The sequence below is a fragment of the Nyctereutes procyonoides genome, unplaced genomic scaffold (genome assembly GCF_905146905.1).
Source record: "Nyctereutes procyonoides isolate TBG_1078 unplaced genomic scaffold, NYPRO_anot_genome, whole genome shotgun sequence".
In the NCBI taxonomy this organism is placed as follows: Eukaryota; Metazoa; Chordata; class Mammalia; order Carnivora; family Canidae; genus Nyctereutes; species Nyctereutes procyonoides.
In genome coordinates, this window is record NW_026575044.1 from 1,738,468 (window position 1) to 1,751,884 (window position 13,417).

The following is a 13,417-nucleotide window of genomic DNA, read 5'->3' on the forward strand; positions in this document are numbered from 1 at the left end:
TTTTTTGTGTCTGTCGGCTATGTGGATGCCTTCTTTGAAGATATAACTATTTAGGTTCTTGCCAAGTTTTAGATTGAATTGTTTGGGGTTTTTTGATGTTAAGTTGTTTGAGTTCTTTATATATTTTGGATATGAACCCATTATCAGTTATGCCATTTGCAAATATCTCCTCCTGTTGAATGGGTTGCCTGTTGATGGTTTCCTTTGCTGTCACAAAAACTTCTTATTTTTATGTAATCCTATGTGTTTATTTTTATTTTTGTTGTCCTTGTCTTAGGAGACATTTGGGGTTTATTGTTTTATTTGGGGTTTATTGTTTTATTGTTATGATGTAAGACAATGATCCGGTGTCATTCTTTTGCATCTTGCTGTCCAGTTTTCCCAACACCGCTTATTGAAGAGACTGTCTTTTCCCCATCATATTTATTCTTCTTTATGAAGTATTTTTCCCCATACTATTTAGTTTCCAAGTCTGACTTGTTGATTTGCATTGCTAATTGTTATTCACAGTTTCAAAAGAGAGTTTTAAGTCATCATCTTACTTATTGAAGCTTCTTAGGACAAGGCCAAAGTAGCAGGCAATAAGGAATGGTAACCCTGAGCTTGCACCGGTGGGCCACCAGGGCTTCCTTAGCTCAGAGGGGGTATGCAGATCCCAAACCCCATTTCTGATGCAGAGTTGTGGATAGATATTCCCTCCACAATGCATCTGCATGTCAAGGTTAGGCAATTTAGAGGAGAAAGTTGGACTATAGCAAAATCTTACTGAGTTGTGGGGCAGGATGCAGCCTTCATTATTGCAATTACTGAAAAAAAAAACATTAAAATGTAGTAAGGCATTGAAGATAAGAACTCTGCTGACATTACCACATAGTCCATGATCTTCCCGGAATTCCTGCAGCCTGAGTCTCCAATTCATGGCATTTATTTGAAATAGTCCAGGGAGGATAGCTTTTAGAAAAGAAGCATCCCTGTGATCACATCACAGCTGCTGAGGCTTGGCCTGAACAGAGCCCCATGGTGGCAGCGTGTGTAAGCACTCAACACACACTGCAGCAGCAAACCCCACAGGAGGCTAGATCCTAGGACCCTGAGATCATGACCCAAGCTGAAATCAAGAGGCAGGAGTTTAACTGACTGTGCTCCCAAAGTGCACCCCACCCCATCACCTCTGAAGCAAATCCTCAGGAAGGTTATTAAAACTCTGGATAAGGGAATTCCCTCCTATTGGAAGCCAGGATCATAGAATTATTTGAGGATTAAAAAAAATCAAACTTGATTTGATTACCTCCAGCTAAGTGACCTTATGTATTGCTGTTTTTGTATTTCCTTATTATGTTATCGTATATTTGATATCACAGAGTATAAATATTTCATTCAATGACCCATTTTGGTAATGAAGGGATTTGAATATCAAGTTTTCCACAATATGTAGGGAGTTTTCATACTATTCACATTCACATGTTTACCAGAATTCCCCTCTTAGAATTAACGGATTTCTAGCCACGAAGTCTCCAGCACACTGAGGAATGAAAAGACTTCATTTTCTAAAAATGAGCCACTTCACCAATCCTCCAAAAGGCAGTCAGAAAAAAAACAAAAACAAAAAACAAAAAACAAAACAAAACAAAAAACCAAAAGGCAGTCAGGCCGAAGTTGAACAACTAGAGAAGCAACAGCCACAAAACCCAGGGGGCAGTCCCCATTTGTGTCTTGGATGCCTATCTTTTCATTTATTTTTCACCTTCGTTGAGCCAGCCTTTCACCTTTCATGCCTCACTGCTTGTGTCTGTACCAAAGTCCTTCAGCTTGTGAGTGACACAAGGTGACTTCCAAGGCAACTTTACACAGTGTCCTCATTTTTAAAAATATTTCTTTGAAACATTACATACTGGGTGAACTCCACAGTAACCTAAGTCATAGAATTTACAAAAACGAATCTTCTGTTGTTGCTGTTGTGTACCAGCTTGGCCAAGTCTCTTAAGACTGACAAAAAAAAAAAAAAGACTGACAAAGCTGAGTGCCAGAGCAGGTTTGGGTGCACTCTCAGATACTGTTGCAAGAGTTCAAATTCATACTTTCATTTGGGGATAATGAAATTATATCTGTCAATATTTTAGGTGCACATGTGTTACCAAACCCAAGTACAACTGGCTGCCAATCACCTGAATGGCTCTTCCTCAAAAGATGAGTTTTTGCTTGGAAAGGAGTTTGAGCTTTATGCAGGAGGACAGCCACCTGGAGAGAAGGTGGGCTTTTGTCCAAAAGTCACTCCCATGCTTCTGCCTGGCCCAGGGTTTTGTTTTTTTGTTTTGTTTTAATTTTATCTTATTTAAATTCAATTAATTAATATATAGTATGTTATTAGTTTCACAGGTAGAATTCAGTGATTCATCTGTTGCTTATAATACCCAGTACTCATTACATCACATATTCTCCTTAATGTCAATCACTCTGTTACCCCATCTCCTCACCCACCACCCTTCCAGCAACGTAGTTGTTTCTTATGATTAAGAGTCACTTATGGCTTATCTTCCTCTCTGATTTCATCTTATTTTATTTTTTCCCTCCCTTCCCCTATAATTCTGTTTTGTTTCTTAAATTCCACAGATGAATGAAATCATATGTCTTTCTCTGATTGACTTACATCACTTAGCATAATACCTTTAGTTCCATCCAAGTCATTGCAAATGGTAAGATTTCATTTTTGATGGCTAAGTAATATTCCACTGTGTTTATATACCACACCTTCTTTATTCGTTCATCTCTCGAAGGACATCTGGGCTCTATCCTCCACAGTTTGACTATTATGGACATTGCTACTATAAACATTAGGGTGTGAGTGCCCCTTTGGATGATTATATTCATATCTTTGGGGTAAATACCTAGTAGTGCAATTGCTGGGTTATAGGGTATCTCTATTTTTAACTTCTTGAGGAACCTCCATACTGTTTTTTTCCAGAGCAGCTGCACCAGCTTGTATTCCCACCAACAGTGTACAAGAGTTCCCCATTCTTCACATCCTCGCTAACATTTGTTGTTTCCTGACTTGTTAATTTTAGCCGTTCTGACTGGTGTGAGGTGGTATCACATTGTGGTTTTGATTTGAATCTCTAACATTGGGTGATGTTGAGCATATCTTCATGTGTCTGTTGCCCATTTGTATTCTCTTAGGAGAAACATCTGTTTATGCCTTCTGCTCATTTCTTGACTTATTTTTTTGACTGTTGAGTTTGATATATTCCTTACAGATCTTGGATACTAGTCCTTTATCTGATAAGACATTTGCAAATATTTTCTCCCATTCTATAGGTTGTCTTTTGGTTTTGTTGACTGCTTCGAAAACCCAAAAGACTTCACCCAAAAAACTCTACCCACAAAAGTGGCAGGATATAAAATCATTGCACAGAAATCAGTTGCAAGTCTATACACTAACAATGAGACAGATGAAAGAGAAATTAAGGAATCGATACCATTTACAATTACACCATAAACCATAAAATACTGGGAATAAACCTAACCAAAGATGCAAAGGGTCTTACTCTGAAAAGTATAGAACACTTATGAAATAAATTGAGGAAGACACAAAGAAATGGAAAAACAGTCCATGCTCATGGATTGGAAGAATAAATACTGTTAAAATGTCTATACTACCCAAAGCAATCTATGCATTTGGTGCAATCCCCATCAAAATACTATCATTTTCACAGAGCTGGAACAAATAATTCTAAAATTTGTATGGAATCCAATTTGTATGGAATAGCCAGAGGAATGCTGAAAAAGAAAACTAAAGCTGGTGGCATCACAATTCCGGACTTCAAGCTTGTATTACAAAGCTGTAATCATCAAGACAGCATGGTATTGGCACAAAAACAGACACATAGATCAATGGAACTCAGAATTTCTGAGTTCATAGAGAACTCAGAAGTGAATACTCAACTCTATGGTCAACTAATCTTTGACAAAGCAAGGAAGAATATCCAATGGAAAAAAGAGAGTCTTTTCAACAAATGGTATTGGGAAAATTGGACAGCCACATGTAGAAGAATGAAACTGGACCTCTTTCTTACACCATACACAAAAATAAACCCAAAATGGATAAAAGACCTAAATGTGAGACAGGAATCCATCAAAATCCTAGAGAACACAGACAGTAACCTCTGTGACCTCGGCTATAGCAACTTCTTGCTAGACATGTCTCCAAAGGCAAGAAAAACAAAAGCAAAAATGAACTATTGGGACTTCATCAAGATAAAAAGCTACTGCACAGCAAAGGAAACAATCAGCCCAGGGGCTTTGGAAGGGGTTTAGGGTAATTCATCAGCACAGGGAGTGCAGTAACTGCAACATTTCCAGATCTTGTGCAGACTCAATGCTACCAGCTACAAATATTGTCTCAGGGCTTGTTATCTCAGTGCTTAGGGATTGTGAGAGGGTCTTGTTCTGGCTCCATGGTGTGCAGGAGTACTCTGTTCTATCTGCAAAGAAGGGCAAGATCTATAGATGCACAAAGAGAGGTTAGTAAAATCATTTGTGTGATCTAAAAAAAGGAAAATGCTTTGCTAAAAAATGCTCGCCTAATCAGAAAGCCAGTGTGGCTTCAAACACATGTCCTTCTTCTGTGGCTTGGGAACATTCCAGTTCTTCACTCCTCAGGCCAGTGGTCTGCAAATCTCAGAGAAAGCAAATTAGTTCTGTTCCACAAATAATCTTAAGATTTGTGTGGAATCAGAAAAGACCCCGAATATCCAGGGGAATATTGAAAAAGCAAACCAGAGGCGGGAGCATCACAATGCCAGAGTTCAAGTTGTACTACAAAGCTGTGATCATCAAGACAGTATGGTACTGGCACAAAAACAGATACAGATCAATGAAACAGAATAGAGAACCCAGAAATGGGCCCTCAACTCTATGGTCAACTAATATTCGACAAAGCAGGAAAGACTATCCACTGGAAAAAGGACAGTCTCTTCAATAAATGGTGCTGGGAAAATTGGACATCCACGTACAGAAGAATGAAACTAGACCATTCTCTTACACCATACACAAAGATAAACTCAAAATGGATGAAAGATCTAAATGTGAGACAAGATTCTATCAAAATCCTAGAGAAGAACACAGACAACACCTTTTTTTAACTTGGCCACAGCAACTTCTTGCAAGATACATCTATGAAGGCAAGGGAAACAAAAGCAAAAATGAACTATTGGGACTTCATCAAGATAAAAGCTTCTGCACAGCCAAAGAAATAGTCAACAAAACTAAAAGACAACCTACAGAATGGGAGAAGATATTTGCAAATGACCTATCAGATAAAGGGCTAGAACAAAAATTTCACCAAAGAAGACATACACATGGCTATCAAAACAAGCACATGAGAAAATGCTCCACATCACTGGCCATCAGGGAAATACAAATCAAAACCACAATGAGATACCACCTCACACCAGTGAGAATGGGGAAAATTAACAAGACAGGAAACAACAAATGTTGGAGAGGATGTGGAGAAAGGGGAACCCTCTTGCACTGTTGGTGGGAATGGGAACTGGTACAGCCACTCTGGAAAACTGTGTGGAGGTTCCTCAAAGAGTTAAAAATAGACCTGCCCTATGACCCAGCAATTGCACTGCTGGGGATTTACCGCAAAGATACAGATGCAATGAAAAACAGAGACACCTGCACCCCGATGTTTCTAGCAGAAATGTCCACAATAGCCAAACTGTGGAAGGAGCCTCGGTGTCCATCGAAAGATGAATGGATAAAGAAGCTGTGGTATATGTATACAATGGAATATCACTCAGCCGTTAGAAATGATGAATACCCACCTTTTGCTTCAACGTGGACAGAACTGGAGGGTATTATGCTGAGTGAAGTAAGTCAATTGGAGAAGGACAAACATTATATGGTCTCATTCATTTGGGGAATATAAAAAATAGTGAAAGGGAATAAAGGGGAAAGGAGAGAAACTGAGTGGGAAATATCAGAGAGGGTGACAGAACATGAGAGACTCCTAACTCTGGGAAACGAACAAGGGGTAGTGGAAGGGAGGTGGGCAGGGGGATGGGGTGACTGGGTGATGGGCACTGAGGGGGCACTTGACGGATGAGCACTGGGCCTTATGCTATATGCTGGCAAATCGAACTCCAATAAAAAAATATACAACGAAAATTAGTTCTGTTCCAGATCAAGGGCCTTAGGTCATCAAGTAAGGAGTGTATTATCTGGGAGCAAGTTAACCCTCAAGACTGGCTGAAGTGCTATACTATACACTTCCACCATAGTAAATCTACTTGTAGCAGTTTTCCTAGAGAAATTATAGGAAAAATACAGGCAAAAAATAAATGCCCTGGGATGTCTTGCAGTGTTGTTTTTGATAGCAATTACCCCCCCCAAAAAAAGATAATACCAAGAATTTCTTTAAGAAAGTGTTTTAAATTACAATGCAATTTCAAAAACGTTTATTACTTTTTTTATCATGTACAGAAGTTTTTTTTTCTTTAAGCTTCTCATGCTTATAAATATTTTAAGCATAAATGGACTACTAAATATGTGATTTTTTTTAAAGATCCTAACAGAACATGGTATAACAAAATTGGTCTTCCAGGTTTTATTTATTTCAATTATGTATAGTATATCAAGGCAGATTTATTTGTGTCTTATTTCTTTAAAGAGGTGTACAGCTAATAGCCCAAACTTTCAGTGTGTAATTTGAATAAATAAATCTGTATTCTGTGAATTATCCTGAAAGTTTTAAACAGATGACCTCATAATTCTAATAAAGAATATTATTTACCTAAAATGTGCTAGCAGCATCTTGCTCAGCCATAAAGCAATAAACTTCTCAATAATCTTAATTTTGACATTTGGATAAACAATGGAAACTCTCTATTTTGAGGACATATACCCCATCAGTTGGACTTAGTGCCTTAAAAAATAAAAGGCAGCTTTTCGATGGAATTAATAGTGATATGAGTGTTTGATACAGGCAATACTTTCTTTTTTTAAAAAAAGATTTTATTTATTTATTCATGAGAGACACAGAGAGAGAGGCAGAGACACAGGCAGAGGAAGAAGCAGGCTCCGTGCAGGGAGCCTGACGTGGGACTTGATCCCGGGTCTCCAGGATCATACCCTGGGCTGAAGGCGGCGCTAAACCGCTGAGCCACCAGAGCTGCCCAGGCAATACTTTCAATGCTAGAAATCGCTCCTTGTAATTTTTAAAATAAAAGGTCAATTATGATAAAAACAAATGGCAAGATTTTCATCAGTATGGAATATTTTAAATAAGTTATGCTGCATTGTAAAATAGAATATTATGCAGCCCTTATAAAGGTTGATGTAGACCTATATTAACATGAAAAGATGTCTTTAATATACAGTTTAGTTTTAAAAACTAATAAAAAATAAAGCTTGAATATATTTTTGCTGAAAATTTATTTGTGAATATATGAGCTAAAAAATTCTGAAAGCCTACCAACTTGTTAACAGTGATTGTCTTTAAAAAAAAAAACAGTAGTTGTCTTTAGTGAATATGACTAATGGCTTTTACTTCTTTTTGCATTTCTGTATGGTATGGATATTTATAAGAGAATATATTACTTTTATGCTTTCATTTTAGCAAAGGACTATTTTCATATGGAAATTTATTTTTATTATTTACAGTAACAGATGAGCTACAAAATTTTAGTTTTACTGTTATAACAAAGAAACAAGAAACTAGCCATTGAAAGAGAATACTTAGGAAGTAAAGTTTAAGTACAAAAAAAGCTGTCACCCAAATAACAATCTCAAATTATGCCTTTACCTGTCTCTTAACTGTTAAAAGGAAAGCAAATCCCTAAGTGGCTATTATCCCTTTTGGTAAAACAATTCCCTTCCCTTTTATCAGAGCCAGAATCATAGAATTATTTGAGGATTAAAACATTGCATTTGATTTGATTACTTCCAGCAAAGTCACTCTACACAGCTGTTATTTTTCTGATTCTTTATTTTATTCTAATCTATTGTTTAATGTCATAGCTTGAGGTTACATGTGTTTCAGTAAATTACCCATTTTGATAAGCAAGATATTGACAAGAAAGGGAAGCAATTTTGAAACATAGTTCAAAATTACCTATCCACTGGGTGCTAAAGTTGCCTTTGTACTGTTCAGGCCTAGAGAGTCTGCCTCCCCTGGGTAAGCACACCCTTGGTCAGATTGCACAAGCAATCTAGTATTTTTTCAGTTCTTTTTTTTTTTTTTAAGTTTTTATTTTATTGTTTACTCATGAGAAAGAAAGGGGGGGGCGCAGAGACAGGCAGAGGAAGAAGCAGGCTCCATGCAGGGAGCCCGATGTGGGACTGGATCCCCAACTGCAGGATCACCCCCTGGGCCAAATGCAGGCGCTAAACCGCTGAGCCACCCAGGGATCCCCTATTTTATCAGTTCTATTATGTTTTTGTTTAAACAGAAAGCTGTGTAATGGGAAAGTCAGTGTGTGGCCAGAGAGGACTGGCCCAGAGGCAAGGAATCTGATGTGACTTGAATTGACTTTTAACAGGGTTACTGAAAGCCAGGGGACACAAAAACAACTAAGGCATGGTTTCTGCATTGGAGAAACTTAGGGTCGCAGAAAGATGGATTTCCAGGCCCAATCAGGAAAGGCAGTGGCTGCCTACACGCCTTCTCTCATGTGACTGTCTCATGCCTGCCATTTCAGATCCTCCAGAAAATACAGTTTCTCTTCCAAAACTTGAAGAGCCGCCACCTCAAATACTTTCAGAATGGAGTAGATGGTGTTTGCCTTTTCTGATACTCATTCTGACCCTCCTATGCGGTAAGCCAGGCCAATCAAGAAGGAGTATGGGCTCCTTGCTGGTGCCCTAGCCTGTCCTCTCACTGTCCATTGGCCTCCTCTCCTTTGCAAAGTTCCTTCTCTCTTGACGTTGTCTGTGGCTTCAGGGATTTGACTTTCAGATCTCCTTAAGGTCCCGACCTGCCCATCTGACTCTTTCTTCCCAGAACCTTCTTCATTTAGTTCCTAGGGACTTAGCCCTAAGCTTAAACTGGCCCAGACCCTGCCCCGCAATAGAGTTTGGACACTTTCTGCCAGGATGAGGTCAGACATTTTTGACTCAGAATTGAGGAAGTTAGGGAAAAATAGCAAAGAAAAAGGAAAAGAAAGTTCTACATTCACCAGACTCATAAAAAAATTATTATAGTTGAAAATAGTACTTAAAAATAAAAGTGTATGTGCAATGTGTGTGTGTGTGTGTGTGTGTGTGTGTGTGTGTGTGTTGGGAAGAAGTATAAAATGCATTTCTCCCCTGCAATCCCTCTCTGCTTAATATGAAATTACTCAATTTCTTTTCTTTTTTCTTTCTTTGCACTTTCTTCTTCTTTCTTCTTATTTCTTCTTCTTCTTCTTCTTCTTCTTCTTCTTCTTCTTCTTCTTTTCTTCTTCTTTTTGTTTTTTGAGAGAGAGAGTGAGTGAGTGCTAGCAGGGTGGATGGAGGTGGATGGGAGGAGAAGCAGAGAGAAAGGGAAAGAGAATCCCAAGCAGGCTCCATGATCAACGCTCATTGTAGAGCCCAATGCAGCCAATGCAGGATTCAATCCCACTACTCCAAGATCATGACCTAAGCCAAAATCCAAAGTCAGACGCTTAACCAACTGAGCCACCCAGGCGTCCCTGAAATTGCTCAATTTCCAAAACCCAATAAATATTAGCATTTTCAGAAATAATTGAATTGGCTATCTAGGAAGAGTCACAGCTGTACAGGATGCTGTGGGAAGCTGACATCCTCTAGACTTGTGTGGTTGGGGGAGAAAGCGCAAGATGCCTCTCCTGTCCAGCCCCAGTTCTTAGCTAGCTCACAGTCTCACTGCACTCTAGCCACCTCCTGGTCTGTATGGGCATGTACAGTCTCATGTCATCATCTCTCCTTTCTCTGCATGTGGCTTACATCTCCAGCTAGATTGAAAGCTTGCAGAGGCAGCTCTCCATACAGACTCAGCAAATTGACTTTCATATGTGTCAAGTCCCAAGTTCTAGGACAATGTCTCACTCACAAGACCCAGTCAATAAATTATTGATGATAATGCTGTTAAGTAGAGGGATGCTTGTCTGAGAGGTCTTATTGCATAATACACTTAGTTCTCAATTAAAAAAAAGTTTAATTAATAAGAGAATCACTTTTCTGAACCACCAGAGGTGCCTCTGAATGACAAATTCATCTTTTTAATTCTGTATTTGGTTGTCCTGCCTCTAGATTGCTGAAGGTGGTGGTAACTGTGAGGTCGTTATTAGTCTCAACCGCAATTCAAATCATCAAACTGGCTTTACTGGATAATATCTTGTAATGAAAATATGTGATGTATTTTTCTCCCAGTTTGCTATCTTATTTGCTATTTCAGAGATATATCCCTCAAAGAAATGAATGATTTCAGAGAGCAGGCATAATTGCCATTAGAGGCACTCCTCTGGGTGCAACAAAAGAAAGCAAATTATATGATGCAAAGATCAGCAGCTCTTCAATCTTTTATTATATTTGATCTTGGGAAAGAGCAAAGCAAGTCAGTGAGGAAGGTTACAGGAAACTGTAGAAACTCTGAAGTATATAATCTTAGTCTAGATGACTGGATGGGGGCTCAGAAATTAGCCTGTTCTTCAATGTTTATAGCAGCAATACCTGCAATAGCCCAAGTGTGGAAAGAGCCCAGATGTCTATCAACAAATGAATGGATAAAAAATATGTGGTATTTATACACAATGGAATACTATTCAGCCATCAAAAAGAATGAAATCTTGCCATTTGCAGTGACATGGATGGAACTGGAAGGTATTGTGCTAAGCGACATAAGTCAATCATAGAAAGACAAATACCATATGATTTCACTCATACGTAGAATTTAAGAAACAAAACAAATGAACACAGGGGAAGGGAAGGAAAAATAAAATAAGATAAAAAAAGAGAGGGAGATAAACCATAAGAGACAACCATAGGAAACAAACTGAGGGTGGCTGGAGGGGAGCTGGGTGGGGGTATGGGGTAACTAGGCAACTAGCATTAAGGAGGGCACGTGATGTGATGAGCACTAGGTGTTATACTTGCAACTGGTGAATCACTAAGTTCTACCCCTGAAACTAATAATACACTCTATGTTAACTAAACTGAAAGTAAAAAAAAAAAAGAAGAAAGAAAGAAAGAAAGAAAGAGAAAGAAAAGAAAAGAAAGAAAAGAAAAGAAAAGAAAAGAAAAGAAAAGAAAAGAAAAGAAAAGAAAAGAAAAGAAAAGAAATTAGCCTGTTCTGCTTCCCATCCATTCTTGCCTTTTTTTTCCTCTGAAGTGAATTGGAACATTTTTATGTTTGCCTCACATTTTCAGATAAAAGATACCTTCCCCAGCAGATTGGCTACAATTTCCCTCTGTGATCAAGGTAATGTTAACCCAATCAAGCTCAGTAACAGCAGACCCTGAGCTGAGAAGTAATATCGTGTCCTGATATGGATGTGATAAGTAGCTTGATTCAGTTTAACTCTTAATACATCTTTCAGTGCCAGAGCTTTTGAGCATAGAACACTTACCAGACTACAAGAGAAGGGGGTCAGAGGCACCTCTTCTTCCCTTCCCAGGAAGCACTTTTTACTGAGTTTAATTTAAAAAAAAAAACCCAGAGCTTAGTGTAATATTGTTTTAATTAGACTCAAATTTGAATTCTTTCCTTTTATTTTGTCAGCTGTCATCTTGAGCAAGGCATTTAACCCCCAAGTCTCATTTTTTTCAATAAAATGCCAGTTATAATAACCTCTGAATAGATGGACCACCTGGGCAGATAGAATCTGCCTCATAAAGCCATTGTGAGAAGTAAATGAGACACAGATTTTTAAATGCTTCCCACAAAGTCTGGCCTAAGAATAAAGTGCTCAGCAATGGTAGCTCATAAGTCTAACAGTATCTCTGTTTCACTTCCTCAGTGACTTTTAAATAGTCTATTCATAGTGTTGATTTATAGACAAGTCACCATTTCATTATGTTTCTAGTGTTCTAGTATAGGTGATAACCTTTCTATGGTTATCACAGCCTTCTGATAATCAAAGGGCCCCAGACATATACTCTTCCAATATGCTTTTGGAGTAGTAAAAATACTTTTAATGTGATAAAACAAGTCCTAATTAATCTGCTGAATTTAGAGTATTGTCTGTGTGTACATGTCCAGCCACTGAGCTTGCACAAAAGTATCCTACTTCTTCCATTCAGCAGAAGGGCTGTTTCCTCCAAGCACCTCCTCTAACCACTCTCCATTGCTCCCATCAAGTAATTAGCTGTCTTCTGATGGGGCTGATGCAAGAATGGGTGCATATGCTGGCTCCTCCAAGGTGTTCATAATTATCTGTTTCTGTGTCTGTGTCTCCACTAGTTTTTGAGCTCCTCCAGGATGGAGGCTGTGTCTTATTCACTTAGATGATAACACAGAGCACAACCACGTAAAGATGCATAGGATAAATAAATGAACCCCCAGTGGGGCTGAGAAGGCATAAACATAGTAATGGGGAATTTGTCCAAGGAATTCAATTTCTTTTTAAGGTTATGTGGGTGGGCATATTCACTGCCTGAGACCTTTGCCAAGATGACTGATTGCACTGCCTTTCCTTCCCTTCCAAACTGGAGGGCAAAGATAGAGAAAAGAAATGCTTAATCATAACACCACAGGCCAATTTAAATAGAATTTCTGCGGGAAGATTTAGAAGCTCAAGAGTCTTGTGGGTGGTATCTTCTGAAAGCTATACAGGGAGGGTTGATATCTTTTTTCATGACTGTGTCAGCCACCAGGGGAGGGACAGATACTTCAGGCAAATAAGCCAGAAGGGCTCCTTTTGTCTGGTAAGTTTTTTTCTTCTCCCAATCCCTGTTTTCTGGGAAGTTTTGATAATGTCCACTTAAGCCATGGAAGAGTTGACTTTATCCTTCATTGTGGATCTTTATGTTGTACGTATATCTCTACTTTCATCTATTTATATATTGGGTTTTTTTTAGTTGTAACTATAGCATAAATATACTTTAAAGCATCACAAAGGTCTATGATATATTATGAAACAAAACAAAACAGCATTGTACTGAATGGATGTAATCGGATTTCAGTTCTATTCCAATTCCAATTCAGTATTATGGGAGATCTCTTCCCCCTTCTCTGGCTTTTCTGAATTTTCTTGTCTTTTTTTTTCTTTTTTTATTAGCAACGAACACATTGTATTGACAATAAGGGGGAAGAGCAATATACTCTTTTTAAAGTTCTACCCTGGGGCAGACCCAGTGGCGCAGCAGTTTAGCACCGCCTGCAGCCCAGGGCGTGATCCTGGAGACCTTGGATCGAGTCCCACGTCAGGCTCCCTGCATGGAGCCTGCTTCTCCCTCTGCCTGTGTCCCTGCCTCTCTC